This window comes from Aptenodytes patagonicus, chromosome W (genome assembly GCF_965638725.1).
Source record: "Aptenodytes patagonicus chromosome W, bAptPat1.pri.cur, whole genome shotgun sequence".
In the NCBI taxonomy this organism is placed as follows: domain Eukaryota; kingdom Metazoa; phylum Chordata; class Aves; order Sphenisciformes; family Spheniscidae; genus Aptenodytes; species Aptenodytes patagonicus.
In genome coordinates, this window is record NC_134981.1 from 27,932,774 (window position 1) to 27,951,507 (window position 18,734).

Sequence of the window (18,734 nt, forward strand, 5' to 3'; positions counted from 1 at the left end):
GCTCACAAGGCATGAGCGGGACAACCAGGGGATCAGGCCCAGCCAGCATGGGTTCATGAGAGGCAGGTCCTGCTTGACCAACCTGATCTCCTTCTATGACCAGGTGACCCGCCTAGTGGATGAGGGAAAGGCTGTGGATGTGGTCTACCTGGACTTCAGCAAGGCCTTTGACACCATCTCCCACAGCATTCTCCTAGAGAAGCTGGCGGCTCACGGCTTAGACAGGTGGACTCTGCGCTGGGTAAAAAACTGGCTGGACGGCCGGGCCCAGAGAGTTGTGGTGAATGGAGTTCAATCCAGTTGGCGGCCGGTCACGAGCGGTGTTCCCCAGGGCTCAGTTTTGGGGCCGGTCTTGTTCAATATCTTTATCAATGACCTGGATGAGGGGATCGAGTGCACCCTCAGTAAGTTTGCAGACGACACCAAGTTGGGCGGGAGTGTTGATCTGCTCGAGGGTAGGAAGGCTCTGCAGAGGGACCTGGACAGGCTGGATCGATGGGCCCAGGCCAACTGTATGAGATTCAACAAGGCCAAGTGCCGGGTCCTGCACTTCGGCCACAACAACCCCATGCAGCGCTACAGGCTTGGGGAAGAGTGGCTAGAAAGCTGCCTGTCGGAAAAGGACCTGGGGGTGTTGGTTGACAGCTGGCTGAACATGAGCCGGCAGTGTGCCCAGGCGGCCAAGAAGGCCAATGGCATCCTGGCCTGTATCAGAAATAGTGTGGCCAGCAGGAGTAGGGAAGTGATCGTGCCCCTGTACTCGGCACTGGTGAGGCCGCCCCTCGAATACTGTGTTCAGTTTTGGGCCCCTCACTACAAGAAGGATGTTGAGGTGCTGGAGCGTGTCCAGAGAAGGGCAACGAGGCTGGTGAGGGGTCTGGAGAACAGGTCTTATGAGGAGCGGCTGAGGGAACTGGGGTTGTTTAGCCTGGAGAAGAGGAGGCTGAGGGGAGACCTCATCGCTCTCTACAACTACCTGAGAGGAGGTTGTAGCGAGGTGGGTGTCGGTCTCTTCTCCCAAGTAACTAGCGATAGGACGAGAGGAAATGGCCTCAAGTTGCGCCAGGGGAGGTTTAGATTGGACGTGAGGAAAAATTTCTTTACTGAAAGAGTGGTTAAACATTGGAACAGGCTGCCCAGGGAAGTGGTTGAGTCCCCATCCCTGGAGGTATTTAAAAGACGTGTAGATGAGGCGCTTAGGGACATGGTTTAGTGGGCATGGTGGTGTTGGGTTGACGGTTGGACTCGATGATCTTAGAGGTCTTTTCCAACCTTAATGATTCTATGATTCTATTCACACAATCCTTTTCTGTATTTCCACAGCTTAACTACACACTCTTTGAAGAATCATCTCTGTCTGTTTATGACCTACTTCCAGCTAATTTGAATTTTCACTGGTAAAATATGTATGGTGTGACAGAAGCTCTTACAATATCACATTTAGCAACTTTCATATTAACCAATATCTTTAAAATATCAAAAAAGAATTTATATGTTCTGCAAAGGTAGTCTCCGAACTGATACATGATCATATCTCCTTCCATTTCACAAAACTCATTTAAGCTTTTCTTTCTATCATGTGTGACTGTACACTCAACTACTGCTCAGATTTTGGCTAACACACAGCTCATGCTAAGGCCTGATATATGCTGGGAGAAGTGCCATTAGGTCAAAGCGAGAACAACATGTAGCCAGGACAGGAAGGAGTAAAGGTCATTATGCAGCCGTTATCACCTGCAGCTTGCTTTCTCCTGCAGCCATAATAATTACATATTAATTGTCTGGCAATTTCTTCAGAATCCACTAACTTATGGAAATGGTATAGACCAAACTTCCAAGCTGGAAGGTATAAATATGTCAGCTTACCCAAAAATCTTTTGAATCAGATCCAACAGCAGCTGGACTGCTGAGGCTTTCATGCTTCCCAGTGTGATACAGGGGACACCCGCACTGTGATGGAGGAGGAAGGATGAGCACTCTCACCATCAGCTAGGTAAGTATTTTGCTCATAGGTGCATGAGTTATGAATTAGAGAACTTGTGGGTTAGAAACCTCACGGGTTAATTACTAGTCTGTACAAATGGGATCGAGCCCTTGTTTCATGTGTGTTTGTTTTCTTTCCTAATGAGCTCCTAAAATAACTTAGGGTACATTGTCCTGTAAATTTGACAGATCCAAATGGACTGTGACAATCATGGCTTCACAGCACAGCAGCATTTCACTTTTGAGCTTTTGAAGATTCTTTATGATAACTGAGACTCAGAGTCCATTATTTGCTGACCACAGCAAGGGACGGAAAACACAAGCAACAAAACCTTTTTATAAGCTATGGCATCACCTTGACAAAGCTTACATCTTCCTTCAGTAGCTCTAGAAAACCTTTATTGCCCTTCCCCTTCCTAACTATTGCAGTTTATTTATTTTATACCAATATAATGTTTTATGCTAGTTTATAACTTATCTGTTTAATACTGCAACTTTGTTTCATATCCTAATTTTCTGTAGCATATAGTTAGTAACATGGTTTGGAATATGAGATTCTGAAAGAATAAGATGTCAAATCACCTTGTGCAACTTTTAGTGTTACTATTTCTGTATTTTATGCATTAATGATACAGCTTGGCCTTCAAATGCCTTTTTGAAATAAATCATCCAAATATCAGAGGTTCCATCTGTTTAGTACTCTATTTGTTATTCATTCAGAATGTGTTGGTTAATTTATTCTTGCAATCAAAATGCAGATGGAGAAGTTGACAGCCATTCCCCAGTATATAAGGCAATTAGATCCGATGAATTTACATTATCGTCACTCTTTCAAGAGTTGGCTGGTTTTTTCATAGTGCATACTTATTTAGCACTCTGTCTACACAAGCAGACATGTAAGACTAGAAAGCTTACTGTTCTCAGTCAATACCCACATATAACGTTTTAGTTTATAATAGCAATTACAGGATGTGGTTGCCACAATAACAAGGGACTGAACTCGGGGGTGGGGGGAGGGCGGAATTTCTGCCCTACATTCCTGTGTGTCATTCAGCATTCTGTACTCATATTACATGAGGAAAGATGTTGGCATACCCACAAAAGTGGGGACTTCTGTCAATGATATTTTTAATATAGTTACTGATCTTCTTATGCTGATATCCAATTTCATGGAAAAGAAAGAAACATCAGCTAACTTGTAAAAGCTCAAGTAATTTATGCGTTTGAGTCTCCTATCAATGTTAGCTCCTTGGCTAAAGTTAGAAAAGAACTTCTAATTTTAGTTTCAGAGGTAAGTAGAGCTTTTATATGTTCTCTTTTCTTTATGTTCTGCAATCTACATTTTAATATTTTGCTAATAGAAGTTCATCTACCAGGAAGAGACTGTGGCATGTCATTATTTTCTGTAGGTATTAAATTCACCCTCTATTTATCCTTTTTCCTTACAAAAAGATGTTATATTTTAAAATCCAAGGATTCATTATTTTCTCAGCTACAGTACACAATTATTTAATTCCTAATTATTTTCCATGGGTGGCCTTTCATAAAATATTTTAATTGAACTGGGTTAGGGGAAAAAAACAGCTGGCTGACACATTTAGTTTGGCATCACCAAAGAGTTGTATATTGTTCAGTTGTTTCAAATTGGGAAGTACAGAATTCTTTATATGTTTTGTGGTTACTTGAGTAGCATTCAAAAATGCAAGCATTTTGAACTCTCTAAATAAAACTTCATTTCATCCCTTTCCAAGTTAAGATTCATTCTTAATCTAGCAAACATCTGAGCATTTTGAATTCAGAAGTCTTCATATTTATATTGTAAAAATTATTTAAGCTTTGGAAAAGTAACCAAGTTTAGGAAGAATGCTCATACTGGCTATTCATTCTGCATTGCTTATTTATAAAAAGATGCACACAAACAACAAAGGGATGATTTTATAAGCAAAACAGAAGTTCTGGACCTGTTCTTGAGTCAAAGGCCCTATATTCAGCCTGAAAATAATTTGTCCAACTTTCCTAAAGTTGATAAATGGGGCTTGGATGAAACTGAGTTTTATCCTCTTCAGAATCTCTGAACGGAAGAACCCAGAGTTTAAACCCTTGTGGTCTGTGTGGATTTGAAGCTCCACTAGCAGTCCCTGTTGGTCTCTGGGAATTTGCCTCTCATCTCACTCTCTGACAAAGTGGTTTAATGGTAGTAATGCTACTAGGCGTATTTCCAAAGCTCTTCCATGTTTTCTTTAAGAAGCAGTAAACAAGCTTGAGGTTATACAGAGTATCCTATTAGACTTGTGCCACCCTATTGCGGATGTACCAAAGAGTTGTGATGAAAGGGATGATAGTGACAGAAACACTGATATGGCATGTGTGATGGAGTCTGGCACACCAGGGCATACTATCTGCATGCATAGTCATGTTTGTAATCCTAGGGCCTGGGAAACCCAGATGAGAAATAGGCAAGTGAATCACAAAACACAGAAGGCAAACAGTCTAAATGAAAGAAAACTTGACAAAGAAAAAAATATATAATGTCAAGCAATACATGCTGATCCAGAATCTAACCATAGGTGTGGGATGTGCTTAGCCTAGGAACACCAAACCATTGCCAAGATGTAGCAGTTGTCAAAGGAGAATTCATTTTCCTGCCTACCTGTTCCTTTGACGGCCCACTGCAGGCCCCCCTCCAACTGGACCCTGAGGCTGTGTCTCTCTCATAATACTAACCTTGGCTCCAACGCAATGGATGGCCCTTTCTACAGCCCAGCCCTTCCCTTGGTAGCCCCTTTGCAGCCCCACCCTAAGCGGACCCACAGGTTTCGTGTCTTTCTAGCTATAAATAAGCTGAGGTTTGTAATGGGAAAGTAGTGCTTTTGCTAAGAGAAGAAAAAAAACCCCACACCAATTCTAAGTTTGAGGAGGTTTGTAAGCAATATTTTTGTCAGCAGGTTTCCAACTGAGTGTTTTAACTCTTTCATCTTACTGTCTTTGTCAGCTGCAGACAAACAGTGGACTTGATTCAGGTTGTTATATAGGAAGATCCTGGTTAAATGTACGGTGTAGAGAGTTCCCTGGGGTCCCAAGCTGCTTTGAATGTTCTGATTCCAGTGCTCTCACATGTCTTCTTCTGGTGCTGTACAATGAGCTCATCTACATTGAGCAGAACTGCTGCAAGGAACAGTAAAAACATTTTGGCACACGGCAGGCAGAGTGAGTCAGCCATCCAACCATGGATGGGTTCAGTGACGGCCCTTGTTATGATGGCATACCGTGGTTAGCGGAGGCAAAGAGGATGATGCATTAAGTTCTTGTTGTGTTAGTGTTCCCTCCTGAGAGTGTTATTTTTGCAGGGTGGAGTGGAGAGATATTGGAAAGGTTGGTGATACATCTGCTGCCAAGTTTCTAAAAAGTGACTATCAGCTGCCATCATCAAAGCAGCTACTGGCTGTTGATCCCCTAATTCTGGCTAAACTCAGTAGCAACAAAGGAAGCTATATTTTGTCTGCAGGACTATAGTTAGAAAAAGTACAGTCAGAATCGCTAGATTTGGATCTAAGGAATGCAGTGCTTATTTGGACAAGTCTTCAAAAGCCACAACAAGGTACTACACCAAAGCCACAGTTCTGTGCTGCCAGATTCTGGCATTCAGGACAGTGATAAAAATAAAGAACTCTGTCTTGCTTTGTGCCATGCATTCTTATGATTTCTTCAAGCAAACAAGGAGTTAGAACGCAGTGAATACACATACAAACAAAGTAAGCTATGTTCTGTATTCAGCAATGCTTGTTGAGTAGTTTTGGGCATAGAGCCCACAGTAATGAATGGAAAACTTTGATCAGGACATCTGTGGCCTGCCCAAATCATTTCATGGGATCTAAAATTCTGCCGGGAACATCACTTGATGGCCCTGTTAACACAGTGTGTTGGAGCCTTTCTTCGTTGTGTACATTCTCCAGCACACTTGTGAAGTAGGAGTCATCAATTTTTATATGGGAATGTGGATAGAGAGCTCTGAAATGGCTTATTCAAGGACATCTGAGCCCTTAAGTTACCCTTAAATTTATCCTGCCTCACTGGGAAAAAAAGTTTAACAGGTCTCTGGACAATGAGAAAAATGAATGTTGAGAGCATTAAGTTGAGGCTTGACTTCACTTCTAGCAGACATCCATCTCAGTTTCAGCTTGACTCTACTTAACTCACTATAACAAATATCTTTTTTTTTTTCTATAGATTCCAGTCATGGCAGTTCTGTGACTCCAAACTATTTTCTCAGTGTTGCTCACCAGTGCAGTTTATCCATTAAAACAGTCAATTTCTGGAGGATCATAATTTTTTTCACTCTGCCCTGTGTATTAGTGGTAAGAGGAGCCTTTAAAAGGCTGTGAAAATCATAACAACTGTCATCCCAAAAACCGCGAAAACACTGCTGCCTTGTAGGTGGCCCTTATAGATGTACTGAATTTTCACTCTAGTTCTTGTCCCCTTTGCTTTGTTTTCAAATATTCTGTTCTGCAAGTCATATTTGATTGATAAAGCACCATCTGAAATAATCCCAAGGTGGCTATTAATCTGGTCTAGTCACACACCCCTGCCCCAGCAGTGACATGTTGTAGAAACAAAGTCATTCTCCTGCCTTTTCAGTTCTGTTTTGGCTTTACTTTATAATGAAGATGGCGTGGTCATGGTATATTAATCAACTGGATAAGAGCAACGTATACATTAACATTATTCTGCATCTAGCTAAAGCTCTGAGACTAATATAGTGGAGAAGCCTGGCTAAGAATTTACTGACAGTTTTCTTTTGCCATAAATTCAGCCTAAAAAAATCCAGAACAGCTGAAATGGCACAGCCTTTGGCTGAGTAAAAAATAGGCACATTTATAATATCAAAGAAGACTTATGAAAATATCCCAGCTGGATTTTGAAAAATGTAGGAGGGAATAGAGTGGAACAGTTGCATTTCTGTTTATATTTTCCCTAGAAAGTAGCCCACTCTGAAGAAACATTTACAGAAGTGAATGATTGAGAGATTGTCTCTTAGAGGCAGCAGGTATAAGGTGTCTGAAATTCCTTTGAGTTATAATTGCTTGTTAACAACAGGATTTTTTGGTAATTATTTTTGCCCACAATACACAGGGATTTAATGTACATTGTTTTATGTGGAGAATTTTTTAGAATTCCGCCTTTTTCCATATTTACTTTATAATAAAGAAAATAAGGCCATGGTATAGTAAACAAATGGCTAAAAGAAAAATTTTCTTTAATTATTATTCCACCTCTAGAAAATGAAGAGCATTTTCTTACAAAAAGGAAGATTTTTCAATCCAAATTTTTATTCTATTTATAGCAATAAATAAAATTGCAAGAAGCCATCTTTTTGGCTATAAAGACTGAGTTAAGAGGCAAGTCTAATTATTAACCCACAAATATTATTGATGATATTTGTACTATTCAATGAATTATGCATTTTATGTTTAACTTGTGACATAAAATATATATGAACCCAGTCCAAAACCCCAAATCCAAACAAAGCAAGCTTCTACTTTATCTAAGTTTGTTTTACTTCTAAATTTCACATTTTGGGTCTCTGGTTCTAAATACCAAGATGAAATTACTCAGTGCATTAACATCTATTTTTTTAGAAGCAGTGACGATGCTGATACCCTGCTATAATAACATCATTTAACAGCCATTCTTCTCATGACCTATAGAAATGTATTTGTAAGCATCACGAGCTGCTAGCAAAAGCTGACTTTTTAATAGCAGCCACTATCCATCCTTTTACTTAATATGATTTAATGACATTTGTTTGATGGCATGTCCAAATAAAGTAATGGCCTCATTTTATATGTAAGTGCTATTTTTATCCATAGTTTATTTTCATTGTGCTTTGCATAAACATACTGCTGATGTGCATTAGAATAAAATAAAATGTTTTTTTCACGCTTGGTGAAATCACTTAGACTTCATCCTAAACTTTACCCAGGCCATAAGTGACTATAATACAGTGATAATCATCAAAACTCTAGATGTAGCAGAGATCTGGAATCATTTAGATCCATAACTGTCAGCCCAAAAAGTGCATGCAACTGCAGCGGCCTCGAAGCACTGTTTCCTTCCACTGCTGTCTTAGGAGCTGACTACTGCATAGATGCCTCTGTATTGTCAGAGTGAAAGAGTTAGTCAACTCAAAACCATGGCTTCAAGTAAATGCAGTGTTTGTGAAAGATCTTTGCCCAGGAGCTGCACTCAGAAGATTCTGAATTAATTAATGATTAATTAACATCTGTGTGTCTTAGTTGCCCATATGAAAAGAAGGAGAGGAGAGGATATTGTGAGAAATAGAGACAGGGCTGTGTCAAAAATGGTGCCTTTTGGAAAAACTTTGTTCAAGATATTGATCACTCAACCTGAGTGCAGTCATGGTTCCAGCTTGTTTTATGAACCGGCCCAGTCTAGTTATAGAGCCGAATTAAGGATTCCCGTTCATAATGTAAACTGGAATCGTGTTCTCAGTTCAGGGAAAACTTTGATTCTTGTTCCCTGATAAAGTTATATTTGTTGTGGAATCATAGGCTTATTTTGAACAGTAATCTGAAAATGTGATGTGCCAACAACTGTTAACCTATGTCAAAGTTGGAAGAAGAAAAACTTACTCTCTCAGTTAATAACTTGATTTTTTTTATCTATGCATATTACAAACACTCTATTCTTGTTTAATGTTATTTTAGGTTTTTTCATTGTGTGTTTATCTTTAAAATAAATGTTAGCTAGATATGACTCCAGAGAAAGATATCAAACATACATTTATTCATAGAACTTCAGTTTCAAAACAAACCTGCTAGTATTAGGAACTATCATTAATAGAATTTACTGTCTTGAAAATGTTATAATCTCCATTTACTCCTTGAAAATGTAATAATCTCCATTTTCTTGTCCTTCTGCTCAAAAACCTAGAAATGAAAGAAGTTTTTTTCATAAAGATCAAATGATAGCTACAAACCCTAGAAAGAAAAAAATATGTTTAAGAGAGAATTTTCTTTTGGTAGACTGATAATAAAGCCTATACAGACAGAGAGTCTAGTAAACCTGTTAGATTTCTATAGCTCTAAAATGGGCCCATATTTAGCTTTATGTTACTGCTTAGAAATCAAGTTCCAAAAAGCTGTAACAGTGGCTATTGTTCTTTCCCTTAGGGTCTGAACAAGGAAATCCAATGTTTTCTGGTCAGCAGTAGGAGTTCCACTTTGTAATTTGACACTCTTCATTCCTCTCCTCTCAAAGGCAGTAAACCAAAAAATTAAAGGCAGAACAGATTTTCAAATCATGTAGCATTTGCAAATCCTCATGCACCTTTAATGATTTGTTGACACATACAAACGGAAAGCTTCATGGCCTGGCCTTTCTCTTGTCAGTTCCTGCTCTCATCACATCATCTAGTCATGCACATTTCACTAATAATTCATGCTTTCACATTTCTCCGATTTCAGCCCTATTGTTCCAAATTCTTGAGAAATTATAAGAGTCATAGAAGAGCCAAGATCTTCATGTTAGGAGGATGATATATCTCTACTGTAGCCAACTGAGCTAAGCTAGTTTATACCAATGTATTGGGTTTGTGTGGCAAGGTTTTGGTAGTGGGGGGGGGCTACAGGGGTGGCTTCTCTGAGAAAATGCCAGAAGCTTCCCCTGTGTCCAATAGAGCCAATGCCAGCCGGCTCCAAGACGGACCCACTGCTAGCCAAGACCAAGCCAATCAGCGATGGCAGTAGCACCTCTGTGATAACATATTTAAGAAGGGGAAAAAACTGCTGCACAACAGCAGCCAGGAGAGAGGAGTGAGAATATGTGAGAGGAAAAACCCTGCAGACACCAAGGTCAGTGAAGAAGGAGGGGGAGGAGGTGCTCCAGGTGCCAGAGCAGAGATTCCCCTGCAGCCCGTGGTGAAGACCATAGCGAAGCAGGTTGTCCCCCTGCAGCCCATGGAGGTCCACGGTGGAGCAGATATCCAGCTGCAGCCCGTGGAGGACCCGACGCCAGAGCAGGTGGATGCATCCAAAGGGGCATTTTCAGCGAAGCCACCGAAGCGAAGGGCTCCGGAGCGGAGGATCGCGCCGGGGGACCCTTCCTGAAGCGGCAAAACCGCGGCAAAACCCGCGAAAAGCAAAAGCGCAGGGAGTGGGAGGGTGCCCCACCTCCCCGCCCCGAGCCGGAGGAGGAAGTTCCTGACGAGCGGCAGCTCTGACTCAGCGTGGGCGGGGACAAGAGGGACGGCGGCCAAATCCCCTCACATACACGAGCAGCCCCCAGGGAGCGTGAGCGACCCGGAGCGTGGTGAACAGGGCGGGCAAACAGGACGTGGCGCGGCAGTTTGCGCGGCAGTTCGCGCAGGCAGGGCGTTCAGGGAAGGCGAGCGGGCTAAGGCGTAGCCCCCCTCCTGGCTCTAGAGGCCAACTCAATTAGTAATCGTCGGCTTCTGAGAAGAGGACCAGCTATGGTTTCCACTCGGCCGAAAGCCGTCGCCAGAAGGAATGTGGCGACCCAGACGGAGCCCTCATGCAAGCATACAGCTGTCCAGGTCTCTGGCTGCAGGGAGTGCCTGAGCCTGTCACTTGTACTGGAGGGCAGCAGAGACACCACCTGTGTGTGGTGTGACCAGGTGGATGATCTGCTCAGCCTGGTGGCAGAGCTGAAGGAGGAAGTGGAAAGGTTAAGGAGTATCAGGGAGTGTGAGAGGGAGATAGATTGGTGGAGCCGCATCCTACCATCCCTGAGGCAAAGGCAGCAGATGGAGGCTCCACAAGAAGTAGAGGATCCCCTGCCTTCTTGCCACCAGGTAGAAAGAGGGGACCTAAGTGACAGGGGGGGAATGGAAACAGGTCCCTGCTCAGGGTGCCAGGTGAACCCCCGCCCGGCCTCCCTCACCTTCCCGGTTGCCTTTACACAACAGATATGGGGCCCTGGAGCTTGAGGGCCAGGCAAACGAGGATGTAGATGAAGGTTGATCCAGGAGGTTGCCTAGGGTGAGGCGGTCAGCCCCACGCATTATGACTGCCTCTGCTAAGAAAAAAAGGAGGGTAATTGTCGTAGGCGATTCCCTTCTGAGGGGAACAGAGGGCCCTATATGCTGACCGGACCCATCCCACAAGGGAGTCTGCTGCCTCCCTGGGGCCCGGGTCAGAGACATTACTAGGAAACTCCCTGGTCTGGTACGATCTTCCGATTACTACCCGCTGTTGGTTATACAGGCTGGCAGTGATGAGGTTGCAGAGAGAAGTCCTGCAGTGACGAAAAGGGACTTCAGGGCACTGGGGCGACTGGTTGAAGGATCGGGAGCACAGGTAGTGTTTTCCTCAATCCCTACAGTGGCAGGGAAGAATACTGAAAGGAACAGGAAAACGCACCTGATCAACACGTGGCTCAGGGGCTGGTGCCATCGGTGGAATGTTGGCTTTTTTGATCACGGGGAGGTTTACACGGCACCGGGCCTGCTGGCGGCAGATGGAATCCAGCTATCTCACAGGGGGAAAAGGATCATTGCTCATGAATTGGCAGGGCTCATTGAGAGGGCTTTAAACTAGGTTTGAAGGGGGAAGGGGATAAAACCAGGCTCACTAGAGATGAGCCTAGGGGTGGCGTGCCAATGCCGGGGGCAAAATCGATAGCCCAGCTCAAGTGCATCTACACCAATGCACGCAGCATGGGCGGCAAACAGGAGGAGCTGGAAGCCATTGTGCAGCGGGAGAGATATGACTTAATCGCCATCACAGAAACGTGGTGGGGTGACTCTCATGATTGGAGTGCTGCAATGGATGGCTATAAACTCTTCAGAAGGCACAGGCGAGGAAGGAGAGGCGGTGGGGTGGCCCTGTATGTTAGGGAGTGTTTTGATTGTCTAGAGCTCAACGATTGTGATGATGATACGGTCGAGTGTTTATGGGTAAGGATGAGGGGGAAGGCCAACGAGGCAGATATCCTGCTGGGAGTCTGTTATAGACCACCCAACCAGGATGAAGGGGCGGATGAAGCGTTCTACAAGCGGCTGGCAGAAGCCTCTCAATCGCTAGCCCTTGTTCTCGTGGGGGACTTCAACTTCCCGGATGTCTGCTGGAAATACACCACGGCAGAGAGGAAGCAGTCTAGGAGGTTCCTGGAGTGTGTGGAAGACAACTTCCTGACGCAGCTGGTAAGTGAGCCTACCAGGGGAGGTGCCTCGCTCGACCTGCTGCTTACAAACAGAGAAGGACTGGTGGGAGATGTGGTGGTCGGAGGCTGTCTTGGGCTTAGCGACCATGAAATGATAGAATTCTCCATTCTTGGTGAAGTAAGGAGGGGGACCAGCAAAACCGCAACCATGGACTCCCGGAGGGCAGACTTTGGCCTGTTCAGGATGCTGGTGGAGAGAGTCCCTTGGGAGATGGCCCTGAAGGGCAAAGGGGTCCAGGAAGGCTGGACGATCTTCAAGAAGGAAGTCTTAAAGGCGCAGGAGCAGGCTGTCCCTGTACGCCGTAAGAAGAACGGGTGGGGAAGACGACCAGCCTGGCTGAATGGGGAGCTCTTGCTGGGACTCAGGAAAAAAAGGAGAGTTTACCGCTTGTGGAAGAAGGGGCAGGCAACTCAAGAAGAGTACAGGGATCTCGTTAGGTCGTGCAGAGAGGAAATGAGAAAGGCAAAAGCCCAGCTAGAACGCAATCTGGCCGCTGTCGTTACAGACAACAAAAAAAGTTTTTACAAATATATTAATGACAAGAAGAGAGCCAAGGAGAATCTCCATCCTTTATTGGATGCAGGGGGGAACATTGTCACCGAGGATGAGGAGAAGGCTGAGGTACTCAATGCCTTCTTTGCCTCAGTCTTTAACAGGCAGACCAGTTATCCTCAGGGTACTCGGCCCCCCGAGCTGGAAGACAGGGACGGCGAGCAGGATGAACCCCCCATAATCCAAGAGGAAGCAGTCAATGACCTGCTATGCCACCTGGATGCTCACAAGTCTATGGGGCCGGATGGGATCCACCTGAGAGTGCTGAGGGAGCTGGTGGAGGAGCTCGCCAAGCCACTCTCCAGCATTTATCAGCAGTCCTGGTTAACAGGGGAGGTCCCGCATGACTGGAGGCTTGCCAATGTGACGCCCATCTACAAGAAGGGCGGGAAGGAGGATCCGGGGAACTACAGGCCTGTCAGCCTGACCTCGGTGCCGGGGAAGATTATGGAGCGGTTCATCTTGAGGGCGCTCACAAGGCATGAGTGGGACAACCAGGGGATCAGGCCCAGCCAGCACGGGTTCATGAGAGGCAGGTCCTGCTTGACCAACCTGATCTCCTTCTATGACCAGGTGACATGCCTAGCGGACGAGGGAAAGGCTGTGGATGTGGTCTACCTGGACTTCAGTAAGGCCTTTGACACCGTCTCCCACAGCATTCTCCTAGAGAAGCTGGCGGCTCACGGCTTAGACAGGTGTACTCTTTGCTGGGTAAAAAACTGGCTGGACGGCCGGGCCCAGAGAGTTGTGGTGAATGGAGTTCAATCCAGTTGGCGGCCGGTCACGAGCGGTGTTCCCCAGGGCTCAGTTTTGGGGCCGGTCTTGTTCAATATCTTTATCAATGATCTGGATGAGGGGATCGAGTGCACCCTCAGTAAGTTTGCAGATGACACCAAGTTGGGCGGGAGTGTTGATCTGCTCGAGGGTAGGAAGGCTCTGCAGAGGGACCTGGACAGGCTGGATCGATGGGCCCAGGCCAACTGTATGAGATTCAACAAGGCCAAGTGCCGGGTCCTGCACTTCGGCCACAACAACCCCATGCAGCGCTACAGGCTTGGGGAAGAGTGGCTGGAAAGCTGCCTGTCGGAAAAGGACCTGGGGGTGTTGGTTGACAGCTGGCTGAACATGAGCCGGCAGTGTGCCCAGGCGGCCAAGAAGGCCAATGGCATCCTGGCCTGTATCAGAAATAGTGTGGCCAGCAGGAGTAGGGAAGTGATCGTGCCCCTGTACTCGGCACTGGTGAGGCCGCCCCTCGAATACTGTGTTCAGTTTTGGGCCCCTCACTACAAGAAGGATGTTGAGGTGCTGGAGCGTGTCCAGAGAAGGGCAACGAGGCTGGTGAGGGGTCTGGAGAACAGGTCTTATGAGGAGCGGCTGAGGGAACTGGGGTTGTTTAGCCTGGAGAAGAGGAGGCTGAGGGGAGACCTCATCGCTCTCTACAACTTCCTGAAAGGAGGTTGTAGCGAGGTGGGTGTCGGTCTCTTCTCCCAAGTAACTAGCGATAGGACGAGAGGAAATGGCCTCAAGTTGCGCCAGGGGAGGTTTAGATTGGACGTGAGGAAAAATTTCTTTACTGAAAGAGTGGTTAAACATTGGAACAGGCTGCCCAGGGAAGTGGTTGAGTCCCCATCCCTGGAGGTATTTAAAAGACGTGTAGATGAGGCGCTTAGGGACATGGTTTAGTGGGCATGGTGGTGTTGGGTTGACGGTTGGACTCGATGATCTTAGAGGTCTTTTCCAACATTAATGATTCTGTGATTCTATGAGGCTGTGACCCTGTGGAGAGCCCGTGCTGGAGCAGGCTCCTGGCAGGACCTGTGACCCTGCGGGGGACCCACACTGGAGTAGTCCTTTCCTGAAGTAGTCTCCCGTGGGTCGGACCCACGCTGGAGCAGTTCGTGAAGAACTGCAGCCCGTGGGAAGGACTCACGTTGGGGAAGTTTGTGAAGGACTGTCTCCTGTGGGAGGAACCCAATGCTGGAGCAGGGGAAGAGTCTGAGGAGGAAGGAACAGCAGAGCCAACGTGTGATGAACTGACCGCAACCCCCATTCCCTGCCCTCCTGAGCCACTTGCGGGGAGGAGGTAGAGAATTCAGGAGTGAAGTTGATCTCGGGAAGAAGGGAGGAATGGGGGGAAGGTGTTTTAAGATTTGTTCTTATTTGTCATTATCCTACTCTGGTGTTAATTGGCGATAAATTAATTTAATTTCCTCAAGTCGAGTCTGTTTTGCCTGTGACAGTAATTGGTGAGTGATCTCTCCCTGTCCTTATCTCGACCCACAAGCCTTTCATCATATTTTCTCTCCCCCGTCTTGTTGAGGAGGGGGAATGATAGAGCGGCTTGGTGGGCACCTGGTGGCCAGCCAAGGTCAACCCACCACAACCAATAAGTACTGTGCAGTTATTAGAAAGATATTAGTCCCTTTCTTCTATTTTTTTTATTTCTAATTTTGATCCTAATTTTGAATGTCCTTTTCAGCTTAAGCACAGCCTCTTCTCATCTCTCATTTGCTACCAAAATGTCCATTATATTACAAACAATCCATGATGATAGATTTACGTGATGATAGATTCAGGGCCTTTTTTTTTTTTTTTTACGCTGATACTTTTGCCAAAAATGCTGATCAGTAGTTGTTGTTATTTAGTTCTCAGCATCCTTATGCTTGTCTGTATCTAGGCATTGGGGTTTTTGACTGATTTGTTTAGAGTGTAAGATGTTTCTGGCCAGGATGCCCTCATTTTACTCTGTGTTCATAGTACAGTGTGAGTCTGACCTGTGACCAAGGTTCCTATAAGCTATGGTAAAACAAGTTGTAACAGATGGGTTCCCCTGACTTAGATTCTTCAAATGTCCTTTTTTCTTTTTTTTTTTTTCCCCACGTTATTGATGGACTATCATGGTTCTAACACATCCTTTTGAAACAGCATAGGGCATTTATCTGTTTGGGAAAAACACTCTGATCCGAAAGTAGTAGAGCCATCTATTACGGAGACTAGCTCAAAGCGTACTCAAAAACTGGAATGCAAAAGGTCTTTTTGGAAATTAATACATCTATTACATTAATTTTGTAATATCAAATAACATTGTGACCGCTCTATTTGTGTGAAGTCTCTAGGGTTAAAATATTCTTTAAACAGATGTTTATTTCTGGACAGGCCTATTGAGTTGTTTCCTGTTGTATGTTAAAGTAGCTGCTCTTGGAGGTCACAGAGAGTTCAGCTTTACAGACACCCTTATTTTGTAGAAAATGAATCTTCAGTGTCTTTAATAGGAACAAACAAAAATATCTCTAATAAAACTTTTTTAGAATGTTTTGGTTGATGACTTGTCCAGAAAGAAAGGGGAAAAGTAATATAAGGATACAAGTTTGGACAATAAACATAGGCATGAAAGCATATGCTGTTTTCAGTAAGTGTAGATACCTGTATATGTTTTTAATGTTTCTGCCACAGGAACATTATTCTTGTTTATTTGTGCTTGTTTCTTCCTCCTAAACCTACATACTTAGGAAAACATTAACTGGCTTTTGATTTTCTGAGCAGCAGACACTAATTAAAAAGGCATGGATCCAGCAACTGGACCCAGTCAGATGGAGGGAGCCTTTGCACAGATCTGTTGAAGACTTTGGAGTCCCAAGCTGTCAGCAGGGCCAGCCTGCGTAGATCCCTCTGTATCATCGGAGTGAAAGAGTAATTCAACTCAAAACCATAGCTTCAAGTAAATGCAGTGTTTGTGAAAGATAGCACTCTGATAGCTGTGAAAAGAGAACTCCTTACTTTTTCCCAGGAGGAAAACAGCTTTAGCTGTGGCAAATCAAGTTTTACATTGGTGTAGCAGTTCATTTATGTCTCTGAAATACCGAGTGATTTATTTTATTGACCCATTTAGTGGCTGGTTTATCTATTGCAACAGCCAGTTCCAGTCTAGCAAGTGAAGCTGACGTTGAGAAAAGCTGTATGAAGTTAGACACCTGTCATCCACTATCAGTTGAGGACACAACATGAGGGCACAACAGCAGGGAATAGCATGGGTATGTGGAGACGTGTCCAAGCCTAAACCATAATTTTCTCTGCAGATGCTTTAAATGAGTATCACTGCTAGTAGACACATATGTGCTTAGAATTAGACATCTTAAGACACTTTAAAAATTACAAAATTCTTGAAAAGCCTGGGTCATCAGAGTGCTTCTTTGAAACTGGAAATGTGTTAACTGGGATTTTAAAGGGAGACTGATGGGAAATTATTAGTTCTGAGGGGAAAAGGTTCAAGAAGAGAAGCTTTGCAGGCAATTTTTGAGACATTTTCTTGCAGTGTAAGTTGTATAATAATTAATTGCATTTTTTCAGAAGATCTAGACAAAGAGGAATGTTTGGAAATGGGGGGAGTTGGTGTTTAGCATTCCCACTTTCTATTCAATGTGTCCTCCAAGACTAGGTCAAACAGGGCAGATTAATTAGTTGTTTCTATTACAATGATGAGAAGTGAAATAGTTAATACGGGGCCTGACACGGCCAGTCTTGCAGGCCAGTGCCAGTTCTTAGCCAGGTCCATTGGAGGAGGCAGATAAATGAATGTTGGTTATTTAAACCGACAGAATGACGGGTCAGCGTTTATTTGGACTATTTCCAGTGACTTCTTTGGCCAGCACGCTGGGACAGCTGTGACACGGCCCGGCATGCCCGAGCGCGGGGCGCTCGGCGGCTGCCCGCGGGGCCCAGACCAGGCCGGACGGGGCCTTCCTCCCCTCGCTCATCTCCCGCCCGGCCCCACTCTGGGCGACCCCCCCCGGGCGCGGGCACCCCGTCGCGGCTGGCGGTGTCAGGGCGGGGGACGTCAGTGTGAGGGGGCCGGTCCTGGGCAGGGCCAGGGCCGCCGCGTCCCGTCCCTCCCCGCCCCTCGCCGCACCGCGGCTCCCTCCCTCCCTACGGCTGGGGGCGGCCGGGTCGACGCTCACTGGGATCCCATTCCTCCTCCCTCGGTGCATGGTCGCGGCGGGAGCGGGGGAGGGCGAGCCCGACGGGGCGCGGGCCGGAGGCAGCGGCAGCGGAGCCCCAGCGCGTAGGAGCCGCCACTGCCCGGCGGAGGTGAGGCGGAGACGGTGCTGCTGAAGTTGGGCGGGGGGGAGGACGGGGACCGCTGGGCGCGTTTCTATTCATTGCCCGTGTGCGGCGGCCGGGCGTGCTGGACTGCCAGTTCCCCTCGGGCCGGGGGTGTAGCCGCAGGACGGGCCGGGAAACCGCCGCAGGGGGATGGGGCACGGAGCGGAGGTAACGGCGGGGTCTGCAGGGGACGGGGCTGTGGCGTCGGCGAGAGCCGCCCCACGTCCGCCGGGGAAGTGGCGGGGCGGGAGCTCGCTCGCTCACTCCTTCCCCGCGGGGCGGCGACGCTGCGCAGGGAACCAGGGCGCGACCCGGCCGGCGGCGGGGTGCCCGGAGCCGCCGGGCGGGCGGGGGGGCGAGGCGGGCGGAACGGCGGGAGCGCCGCCCGCCGGGGGGTCGCATGGCGGCTTCGTGCGGGACAGGGAGCGTGAGGAGGGGTCGGAGGGGGAGCTGGGCTGCCCCCCAGCCAGGCCTGCACCCACCGGCCGCGGCGGCAGCGGCACCTGCGGCCTCTCCTGGGGGCGGTCGGTGGGGCAGGCGGGGGCCTCTCATCTCCTCAGCGAGGTGCTTGGGGAAGAGGGAGTTCAAAGCTCACCTCGGCGTCTTCCCACCTCCGATGTGTTCTTTCTTCCCTTCGCCTTTCTGGGCTCTGTTTCTGAGGGGGGTTGAGGGTATTTTGTTTCTTAGGATCCTTCAGGAAAGGGCAAGAAGTGAATGACACGAGTTATCAGTGAAGGTTTGTTGGTAGTTTAGGCATTGCTCCGAAGGAACTCAGAAATATACCGTTGAGACTCCATAATTCAGAAGTTGCGGGTGCGTTGGAGCAATATCAAAACAACATGGGCTGGCAGTGCTGTGTCCTGACAAGTGCGCGTGCTGCCAGTACCTGGTGGCA